Here is a 9,160-nt window from a genome sequence, read left to right as displayed (position 1 = left end):
TAATTCCGGCTACTTGGAAGGCTGAGGTGGAAGGATCGCCGGAGCCCAGCAGGTCGAGGCTGCGGTGGCTGGGAGCGGCCACTGCACTCCAGTTTGGGCGCAGAGACTTCAACTCAAAAAAAACAAAACAAAAAAGCATTGAAACTTAAAATAATGTGAGTTTTAACATACCTACTTGTTAGTTTTTAAATTTTATAACTCCTTTAAACATTCTGAAAAAAGTAATCATTCAAAAATGCATGCATGGAGGTACATATTTTTCCCTTTTTTTCCTCAGGACTTGATACAATTTGGCAGTTCTAGTACAAGGCAACAGAGTACTGAGTCAAACCCATCAACTCCTTTGGGAAAGTTTTTCATCTTCCTCTCCAGTGACTTTTACATCATATTGGTTCATTCATAAAAGCATTTATTCAGGTAAACAATAATTGCTGAGCAATTAATACATCCCAGGTACTGCTGATAAAACTGGGCCCCTGCACTCCTGGATACAGACTGGGTCAGGGCAGGGAGAAGACAGAGAGAAAATACAAAATAATATCCTCAGAGTACTGATTCCTGCTGTTTATTAATTATTCATGAAGTATTAAACATTTTACAAGTACCGGACCCAGGTCTGACACTTCTTTTTTTAAGTTGGGGTCTCACTGTGTTGACCAGGCTGGAGTGCAGTGGTGCAATCATAACTCCCTGCAGCCTCGACATCTTAGGCTCAGGCCTAATCCCACTTCAGCCTCTGGAGTAGTTGGGAAAACAGGCACATGTCACCACACCCAGTTAATTTTTAAAACTCTTTTTCGTTTTTGTTTTTTTTTGAGTTGGAGTCTCACTCTGTCGCCCAGACTGGAGGGCAGTGGCACGCTCCCGGCCACTGCAGCCTCGAACTGCTGGGCTCCGGCGATCCTTCCGCCTCAGCCTTCCAAGTAGCTGGAACTACAGGCATGCACTATCATGCCCGGCTACTTTTTTGATTTATTGTAGAGATGAGGTCTTGCCAAGTTGCCCAGGCAGGTCTCGAACCTGCAGGCTCAGGCAATCCACTCACCTCAGCCTCCCAAAGCGTGGGATTACAAGCTGAGCCACTGAGCCCAGCAAAACTCTTTTTCTAAAGATGGGTCATGCTATTTTGCATAGGCTGGTCTCAAACTCCTGAGCTCAATTCATCCTCTAGCCTCAGCCTCCCAAAAGGAGGTTGAACCACCATACCCAGCCCCCAGTGTCTAAAACTTAAGTGTACAAATGTGAGTAATGACCCATTCCTTCTTTTGAGAGTCTTAGAAACTTAGGTGGAAGACTTAAAAATAATGCAAACAACTGAGCAGGATGCTGTATATGGCATTGAGAAGGCTAAGATAAGCAGTTCTGTTAGAATGATGTATTCGTTTCCTATGACTGCACAAGGAAGTACCACAAACTAGGTGACTTAAAAACAGCAGAAATGTATTGACTCATTGTTTTGGATAATAGATATCCAAAATCAAGGTGTAAGCAGGGATAATTCCTTCTGAAGACTCTGGGGGAGAATCTCAGCAGAAATGTATTGACTCATTGTTTTGGATAATAGATATCCAAAATCAAGGTGTAAGCAGGGATAATTCCTTCTGAAGACTCTGGGGGAGAATCTGGGTGATACTTCTCTTCTAGCTTCTCATGGCAGTCAACAACCCTTAGTCTTCCTTGGCTTGTAGATACATCATTTCACTTTCTGTCAGCATCTTCACATGGCATTCTTCCCAAATGTCTTCTGTGTCTCTGTGTCTTTGCATGGCTTTCTACTCTCTATGTGTCCAAACTTCCCTCTTCTTATGTGAATACCACTCATTGGAGTAGAGCCCACAGTATCCTGTATGACCTCATCTTGATCACATCTGCATAGATCATATTCCAAATCAGGTAACATTCATGGGTACCAGAAGTTAGAACTTGAACTTATATCTTGGGAGGATACAATTCTACCCACAACAGTAGGGAATAATTTTGAGGGATGAAAAGGAGGTACAATGCAGAGCACTTAGTGACTAATTGGATACGTGGGATGAGAGAGAGGTTAGGGAGATTTGCCACATGATAGTACCATTAATTGAGATAGGTAATGCAGACAGGAGAGATGTATAAGTTGTGTTTCTGTGTGTTTAGGGTGGGTCATGGTGCTGATGATGGTAACGGGGAGATGACGGGTTCTGTTTAGGAAATGTTGAGTGTGAAGCCATGTAAGACATCCAGGTAGAGGGTCCAGGAGCTGGACATTATGGGTCTACAAGTTAAAGGGAGGTCTGGCAGATACAGATTAAGAAGTCACCAGTGTACAGATTTAGTTAAAGACACGAAAATGGATGTAATTGGCCAGGGGAGAGTATAAAGTAAGTCCAAGGATAAAACCCAGGAGAAAGATTTGAGAGGATAGAAGGGGAGGAGGTGACAAAACAAATGGATGAGGAAACAGGAAACAAGTAGCGAATGGGGTGTGTAAGAAACTAACAGAAGCTGGGCTTGGTGGCTCAGCCTGTAATCCCGCGCCTTTGGGAGGCTGAAGTGAGTGGATTGCCTGAGCCCGCGGGTTTGAGACCCGCCTGGGCAACTTGGCAAGACCTCATCTCTACAATAAATCAAAAAATCAGCCAGGTGTGGTAGCGCATGCCTGTAGTTCCAACTACTTGGAAGGCTGAGGCAGAAGAATCGCCAGAACCCAGCAGGTTGAGGCTGCGGTGACCGGGAGTGGCCACTGCACTCCAGTCTGGGCCACAGAGTGAGATTCCAACTCAAAAAAGAAAGAAAGAAACAGAGCCAAGGATTTTAAAAAGAAACTAACAGTAACACCACCAAGTGCACAGAGAAACCAAGCAAAATGACTGGATAGCATCATTATATCTTGCAAAATTCTCTTTTAAATAAAATACTGGCCGGGCTTGGTGGCTCAGCCTGTAATCCCAGCACTTTGAGAGGCTGAGGCGAGTGGGTTACCTGAGCCTGCGGGTTCAAGACCAGCCCAGGTGACTTGGCGAGACCTTATCTCTACAGTGAATCAAAAATTAGCTGGGCACGGTAGTGCACGCCTGTAGTTCCAGCTACTTGGAAGACTGAGGTGGAAGGATCGCCAGAGCACAGCAGGTCGACACTGGAGTGGCCGTGAGCGTGCCACTGCACTCCATCCTGGACAACGGAGTGAGACTCCAACTCGAAAGAATAAAAATAAAAATGAAATACTAAGTGATATTTTTCATGGACAAAATCCTAGTATTTAATCTTTGGTCAGCCACAATGGTGTAGCTGTTCTTTTTCACTGTTTTCATGCTGTTGTTATTTATTTTTTGAATTATTTAAATTTATTAATTTTTTTGTAGAGATGGGGTCTTGCTATGTTGCTGAGACTGGTCTTGAACTCCTGGCCTCAAGTGATCCTCCCACCTCAGCCTCCCTAAATGCTGGGATTACAAGAGGGAGCCATTGTGTCTGACTTGTTACTTTTATTAAAACATCATCTTAGGTTGCGTTCTCCAGAAAGATATGCTAAGGCAGCATTTGGGGTACGAAATGTTTACTAGCCATCAACACCTGTGGGAGGGAAAGGAGGGAAGTGGGGTTGAGCAGTGGGAAAAGTGAAACAGAGGCAGCCATGGGAAGGTCTGGAGATAGTAGAGCTCATCAGAGCTATCTTGTGCTGGCCTGAAATGTCAGGGCCTTTACCCTCCCCTGGATCAAATACTGAATGTTGTCCACTAGGGAAGTGCATGATCTCAAAAGAGTCCCCTTTCTGCCTCTGAGACCATCCCCGAAGAAGCTGATGGTGAGAGGCTGTTTGCCGACAGCAAAGGCAGCCAGACTGTCTTGCAAGCAGGAATTGGGCAAAACATCTGTGCACCCACTGTAAACATAAATAACAAACACGAGTTACAAAACATATGTGACTTCAGTTTTTTAAAAGAAGTTTTAAAATGCAGAAAGTTGTGGAGGCCATGTCTTGATTGTGTGCCTATATGTGATCTTCAGTTCTCTATCGTTTTCTTTCCCTTTCCTCTCAAAGTTTCTATAATGACCATATATTATTGCTTACATCTTTAAAAACCCTGTTATAGAATTTAAGATTTTGAGGGGAAAGTCAAGATCTCACTCCGTCTCCCAGGCTGGAGTGCAATGGCACGATCTTGGCTCACCTCAGCCTTGGTCTCTTGGGCTTACATGATCCTTCCACCTCAGGCTCTTGAGTATTTAATAGCTGGGACTACAAGCACGCGCCACCATGCCCTGCTAACTTTTTGAATTTTTGTAGAGATGAAGTCCTGCTATGTGGCCTAGGCTGGTCCCGATCTCCTGGACTCAAGCAAACCTCTCAACTCAGCCTCCCAGACAGCTGGGATTATAGACTTGAGCCACCATGCCTGGTCTAAGAAATTTTTATGAAGACTTTAATAATAGAGTTAAAATTTTTACACAATGAATGTTAAACCCCACAAAGCAGAATACAGCACTTTATAAAGAATATATTATAATTTATAAATGCATAAAAATATAACTATAAATACACTGATTATATGTGCAAAGAAGAAATACTGGCTAGAAATACAAAAGCTTTTTTAGAGGTTTCATTGAATGACGAATTACTAGAAGTTTATACTTCCTCCTTTATAATTTCCTGCATTTTCTCAAAAAAAGAAAAAATAATAATAATTTCCTGCACTTTCTTTAAAAATTCCATAACAAAAATGTACTAAATTATATAATCAGAAAAAAATTTTTAAAGAATGAATGTAAGGAGATTCTTCTTTCTAGGAGAGGATCTGGGCTTCAATTTTTTCTCAGAAGTAGATCCCCAGAAAAACTGTTAAAAGAAAACCCCGATGCTAAGAAAAACCAATGTCTCAGGTCATACAACTCAGACCACATTAGAGAGAATGGACAGGTATATACCAGGCAGGCTCAAACTATGAAAAAGCCTAAGTAGTAACTTTTATTATTGAACAATTAGAAGTTAAGCAAAGAAAGGATTAAAAGGGCAAAGGAACTACATACACAATCCACAAGTGAATATGTGACATTCGTGAACAAGTGAATATGTGACCCAGTTCTTGACCCTGCCATTGAAGTGACTCATGCCAGCTATATGTGGAAATGTTCATGGGTGCAGACAGTTCTGTGAGCCCAATATCTGCTGCAGTGTAATTTACACTCGTGGGGAATTGAATCTACTCAAAAGTTGGAGATTAGCCATTAATACATCCACATCATGAAATATCATACAGCCATAAACATCACATTTCTAAGATATTTGATGACATGGGAAATGGTAAGTGGTAAAATCAGGATGCATTTATGTTTACCAATTGTAAACATAAATTGAGGTCAACTTTGGTTAAAATTATTTATATATTTTAACAGTGTTATTACAGATTATCTTAATTGTCTTCTTTATATTTTTGAAATATTTTACAGTGTACAAATGTTATGTTGTGATTCCCAAAATATAACTTTTAAGCCTCTTGCCCAATTAAGACTGTCAAATTGAAAGTTAAGACAAAGTCCATTTGTTCACTTATTTAATAAAAGTGGGTTGCTTATGGAATTTGTGTCAGGAGTCAAGCTTTGCACTCAAGAGGCACAGTATATGTCTGAGCATTGAGTATTTCACATCTGTACAGGGCCTTGAGGATGAAGCAGGAATCGAGAAAGGAAACAGCAAGAAACAGACTAGGCAGTCTCGCATGTAAAATAATGCAAAAATAAGTTTTCTGGGGGAACTCAGGAAAAGGAATGACAGTCTTGGCCTAGAGGAATCATCAAAGACTTCATAGAGCAAAAGACTTGGGTCTAGAAGGCCCTGAGAGGGTTTGCTCTCCAGGGAGAAGACAGACAATGCATCCTGGACAGATAGAATAGCAGATGTGATGTTTCTTCAAAATCAAAAGCACATCTCATGCTAAATATATCCCCATAAGGCCAGGCAGTCAAGTTGAATGGTGAAACACTAAAAATCATGAAGTGTTCTTAGAATTCTGCATGAAGCCAAGGAATGGGTATTATGGCCAAAAGACCAGTACTAAGCCCAACACTTTAGCCCACAGAGAACTTTCAGTGAGTCTATTTTTCACTTATATTAGTTATACCCACACTTGGCCTCACGTTTCCTTAGAGGGTTTCTAGGCTTACTCTCCATGACGAACAATCATAAAGGATACCCAAAGCAATGTAACTGTCAACTCAGAAAGCACACTAGAGCCCCTGGGGGAACCTAATGGAGAAAAAATACCAACATCCGTGTCCCTCCCAGAGATTCCAATTTAAATGGTCGAGGTTTGGTCCAGCATCCATATGCAGTAAGACCTCTTGTAACGTCATTTGGAGATGACAGCTATAAGCAAAATGATATACTGTATAAGGGAACCAATTCCCCCATAGGCTACTTGATATAAACAAGAGTTAAGTTTCCATGACATCTTTTTAGTCACAAAAACATCACCAAACTTCTAATTAAAGACCAAAACACTTCTAATATTGGACAATGAAATTAATGTGAGCTCTACATATATTTAAGAAATACAAATAAGTAAGATAATTGCCCATCATTCCAGTTCAGGGTCACAGGTGGCCAGATCCTAACCCGGAAGCTCAGGGTACAAGGCAGGGACCACCCAGAACAGGATGCCATTACATGGCAGAAGCCACTCATACACACCCACGCTCACTACACCCAGGACAATTTACACATGCCAGTTCATGTGTGTACATCTTTGGGATATGGGAGGAAACCAGAGTCTCCAGAGGACCCATGCAGATGTAGAGAGAATTGCAAAGTTCACACAGACAGTGGCCTGGGCTGGAAGTTGATTGTTTTTTTTCCTCATCAATGTTATAACAAAATGACACATTATTGGAGGACCTCCTGTATATATTTTCAAACCTCTTCAATTGATACTAAAATGTACCCAGATTGAAAACCACTGCTATAAATTCTAAGAGCATTTATGACAGAGAAGTGCAAAAATAGTTGATGAATGTAGCCCTTTAAAATCATCACTTGGAAAGGAAAATTTTGATTTTTATATAAAATAATTTAAAATATAGTATTAGAAATAAATACCAATACCTATTTAAGAGTGCAGGGTTGTAATTATGTCAGAGTTCATTGATACGAATCTATCGATCATATTTATTGTATATTCCCAGAAGACACTTTGACAAATAGATATCTACATTTCAGTGAGTTGAAAAAATTGCCATGTCTGGGAGTGAGAGCTAGGTCCATGGTACTCTATCAGTAAAAGCAAGTTTTCCTGCCAGTCATTTTTCTCAGAGCCCCTTTCAAGTCCCTGTTCCTCAGGCTGGAGATGAAAGGGTTTAGCATGGAGGTCACCACTGTGTACAACACGGTAGCTGTGGTGTCTTTCTTGGCTGAGAGGTAGGATGAGGGGTTGAAATACACAGCAATGATGGTGTGTATTTCCACCGAAGAGGAAAACCACCACCAGGTGGGAGCCACAGGTGGAGAGCTTTCTCCACCTTCCCCTTGGGGATGGGACCCCCAGGACAACACAGATGATGTGCATGTAGGAAGCCAGGATGCAGAGAAATGGGGTGATAATGATCAGGGTACCCGCGGTGAGAGTCATCATCTCATTGAGGTGTGTGTCCAAGCAGGAGAGCTTCAGGAGAGGAGTCACATCACAGAAGAAGTGGGGGATAGTGCTGTCTGTGCAAAATGAGAGTCACGCCATGAGCAGGGTGTGCAGCAGAGCATTCAGGTTGGCAGCCAGGCATGATCCAGCCACCAGCAGGATATAGAGCTGATGAGTCATCTTTGCTGTGTAATGTAAGGGATAGCACACAGCAACAAAGCGGTCATATGTCATCATAGCCAGGAGGAAGTTGTCCATGTCCACGAACATGAAAACAAAATACACCTGGAGCATGAGACACCCAGGGAAGGAGATGGTGTGACTCCTGAGTACATGGTTGACCAGCATCTTGGGGATGATGGTGGAGGAGAGGCACATGTCTACAAAGGACAGGTTGCTGAGGAAGAAGTACATGGGGGTATGCAGGCGAGCATTTGTGCTGATGGTCAGGACAATGAGCAAGTTTCCTGGGATGGTGACCAGATACATGCTCAGGAAAAAGCGCAAAGAGAGGCCACTGCTGTTGGGGCTGCCTGGAGAGTCCCAGGAGGAGGAACTCGGAGACTCTCGATTGGTTTGTCCCTCTCATAGGCCTGGACTCAGGGGAATAGGGGACAGTGAATTCAGAAACCTGGACACAAATGGGTGAGGTGTGATCTGGCTCCAGGCAGGATCAGGTCTGCAAAGCAATTCATGAAGTGTCTAAAAGGGGATGCAACCACCTCGCTTACACCTCCAGCATTCTGTTCCAGTGATTTTCCTGATGGACTCACTGATCCTTATTTTGTATATTTAACACTGAAGACACAGAGGAACACACACATCCTAACTCTATGCATATCTCTGTTATATTTCTCAGTTCCTCCCTCTCCACCCAACTCCTTAGTAGCTCAGAAAGAGACTAAAGTAATGGGTGATTAATGCCGGGCTTATCTTGAGTGACAACCCATGGATTCGGGACTCCTACTCCCTGTATCTGGAAGATGTCACAAAGGCAGTTTCTAGAGGAACTTCACATCTTAATAAACAAACATTTCTGTCCCCATTTCTGTAACCTTACCTGGAGGAGGTTGGTGCTGTCACTGTCAGTTGTACTTTACCTTTATATGAAGGGTCAATGATTCTACTTATTGTAGGGGTTGGATTGTCTTGGAACCATGGGCAGGCCCTGAGTGTGTGATGAGCAGGATTCATGGTCTTAGCTCTTGGTATAAGAAAGATGCTTGAGGCACTCACAGTAGCCTTCTTTAGTCACTGGGACAAGATTCCCAAAGAACCTCGTTAGAGACAAGAGGAGAATAATTGTCCCATCTGCTTTTGGCCCCTTTGGACCAAACAGTGTTGACATAGAATACTATCAAAGGTTTAGATGTAAATCTTGTATCAAATGGATGCAGTTGGAAACCATCATACTTAGTGATCTATCACAGAAACAAATAACTGAGTACCACATGTTCTCATTCATTATTGGGACCTGAGCATTAGTCACTAGCAAAAGGGAGGGGTTGGCAGTTGCTGGACACTGCCAGGGGAGGGAATGGGGGTGGACGTGC

At 42.5% G+C, this 9,160-nt stretch overlaps 1 pseudogene; it reads right to left on the bottom strand.

The window, feature by feature from the left end:
* Positions 1 to 7,246: 7,246 nt before the first annotated feature.
* On the bottom strand, positions 7,247 to 8,801 carry LOC103266326 (annotated as a pseudogene).
* Between the last annotated feature and the right edge of the window lie 359 nt (positions 8,802 to 9,160).

The sequence above is a fragment of the Carlito syrichta genome, unplaced genomic scaffold (assembly GCF_000164805.1).
Source record: "Carlito syrichta isolate Samal-C Ts95f unplaced genomic scaffold, Tarsius_syrichta-2.0.1 Scaffold307141, whole genome shotgun sequence".
Lineage (NCBI taxonomy): Eukaryota > Metazoa > Chordata > Mammalia > Primates > Tarsiidae > Carlito > Carlito syrichta.
This window is presented reverse-complemented; position numbering and strand designations above follow the sequence as displayed.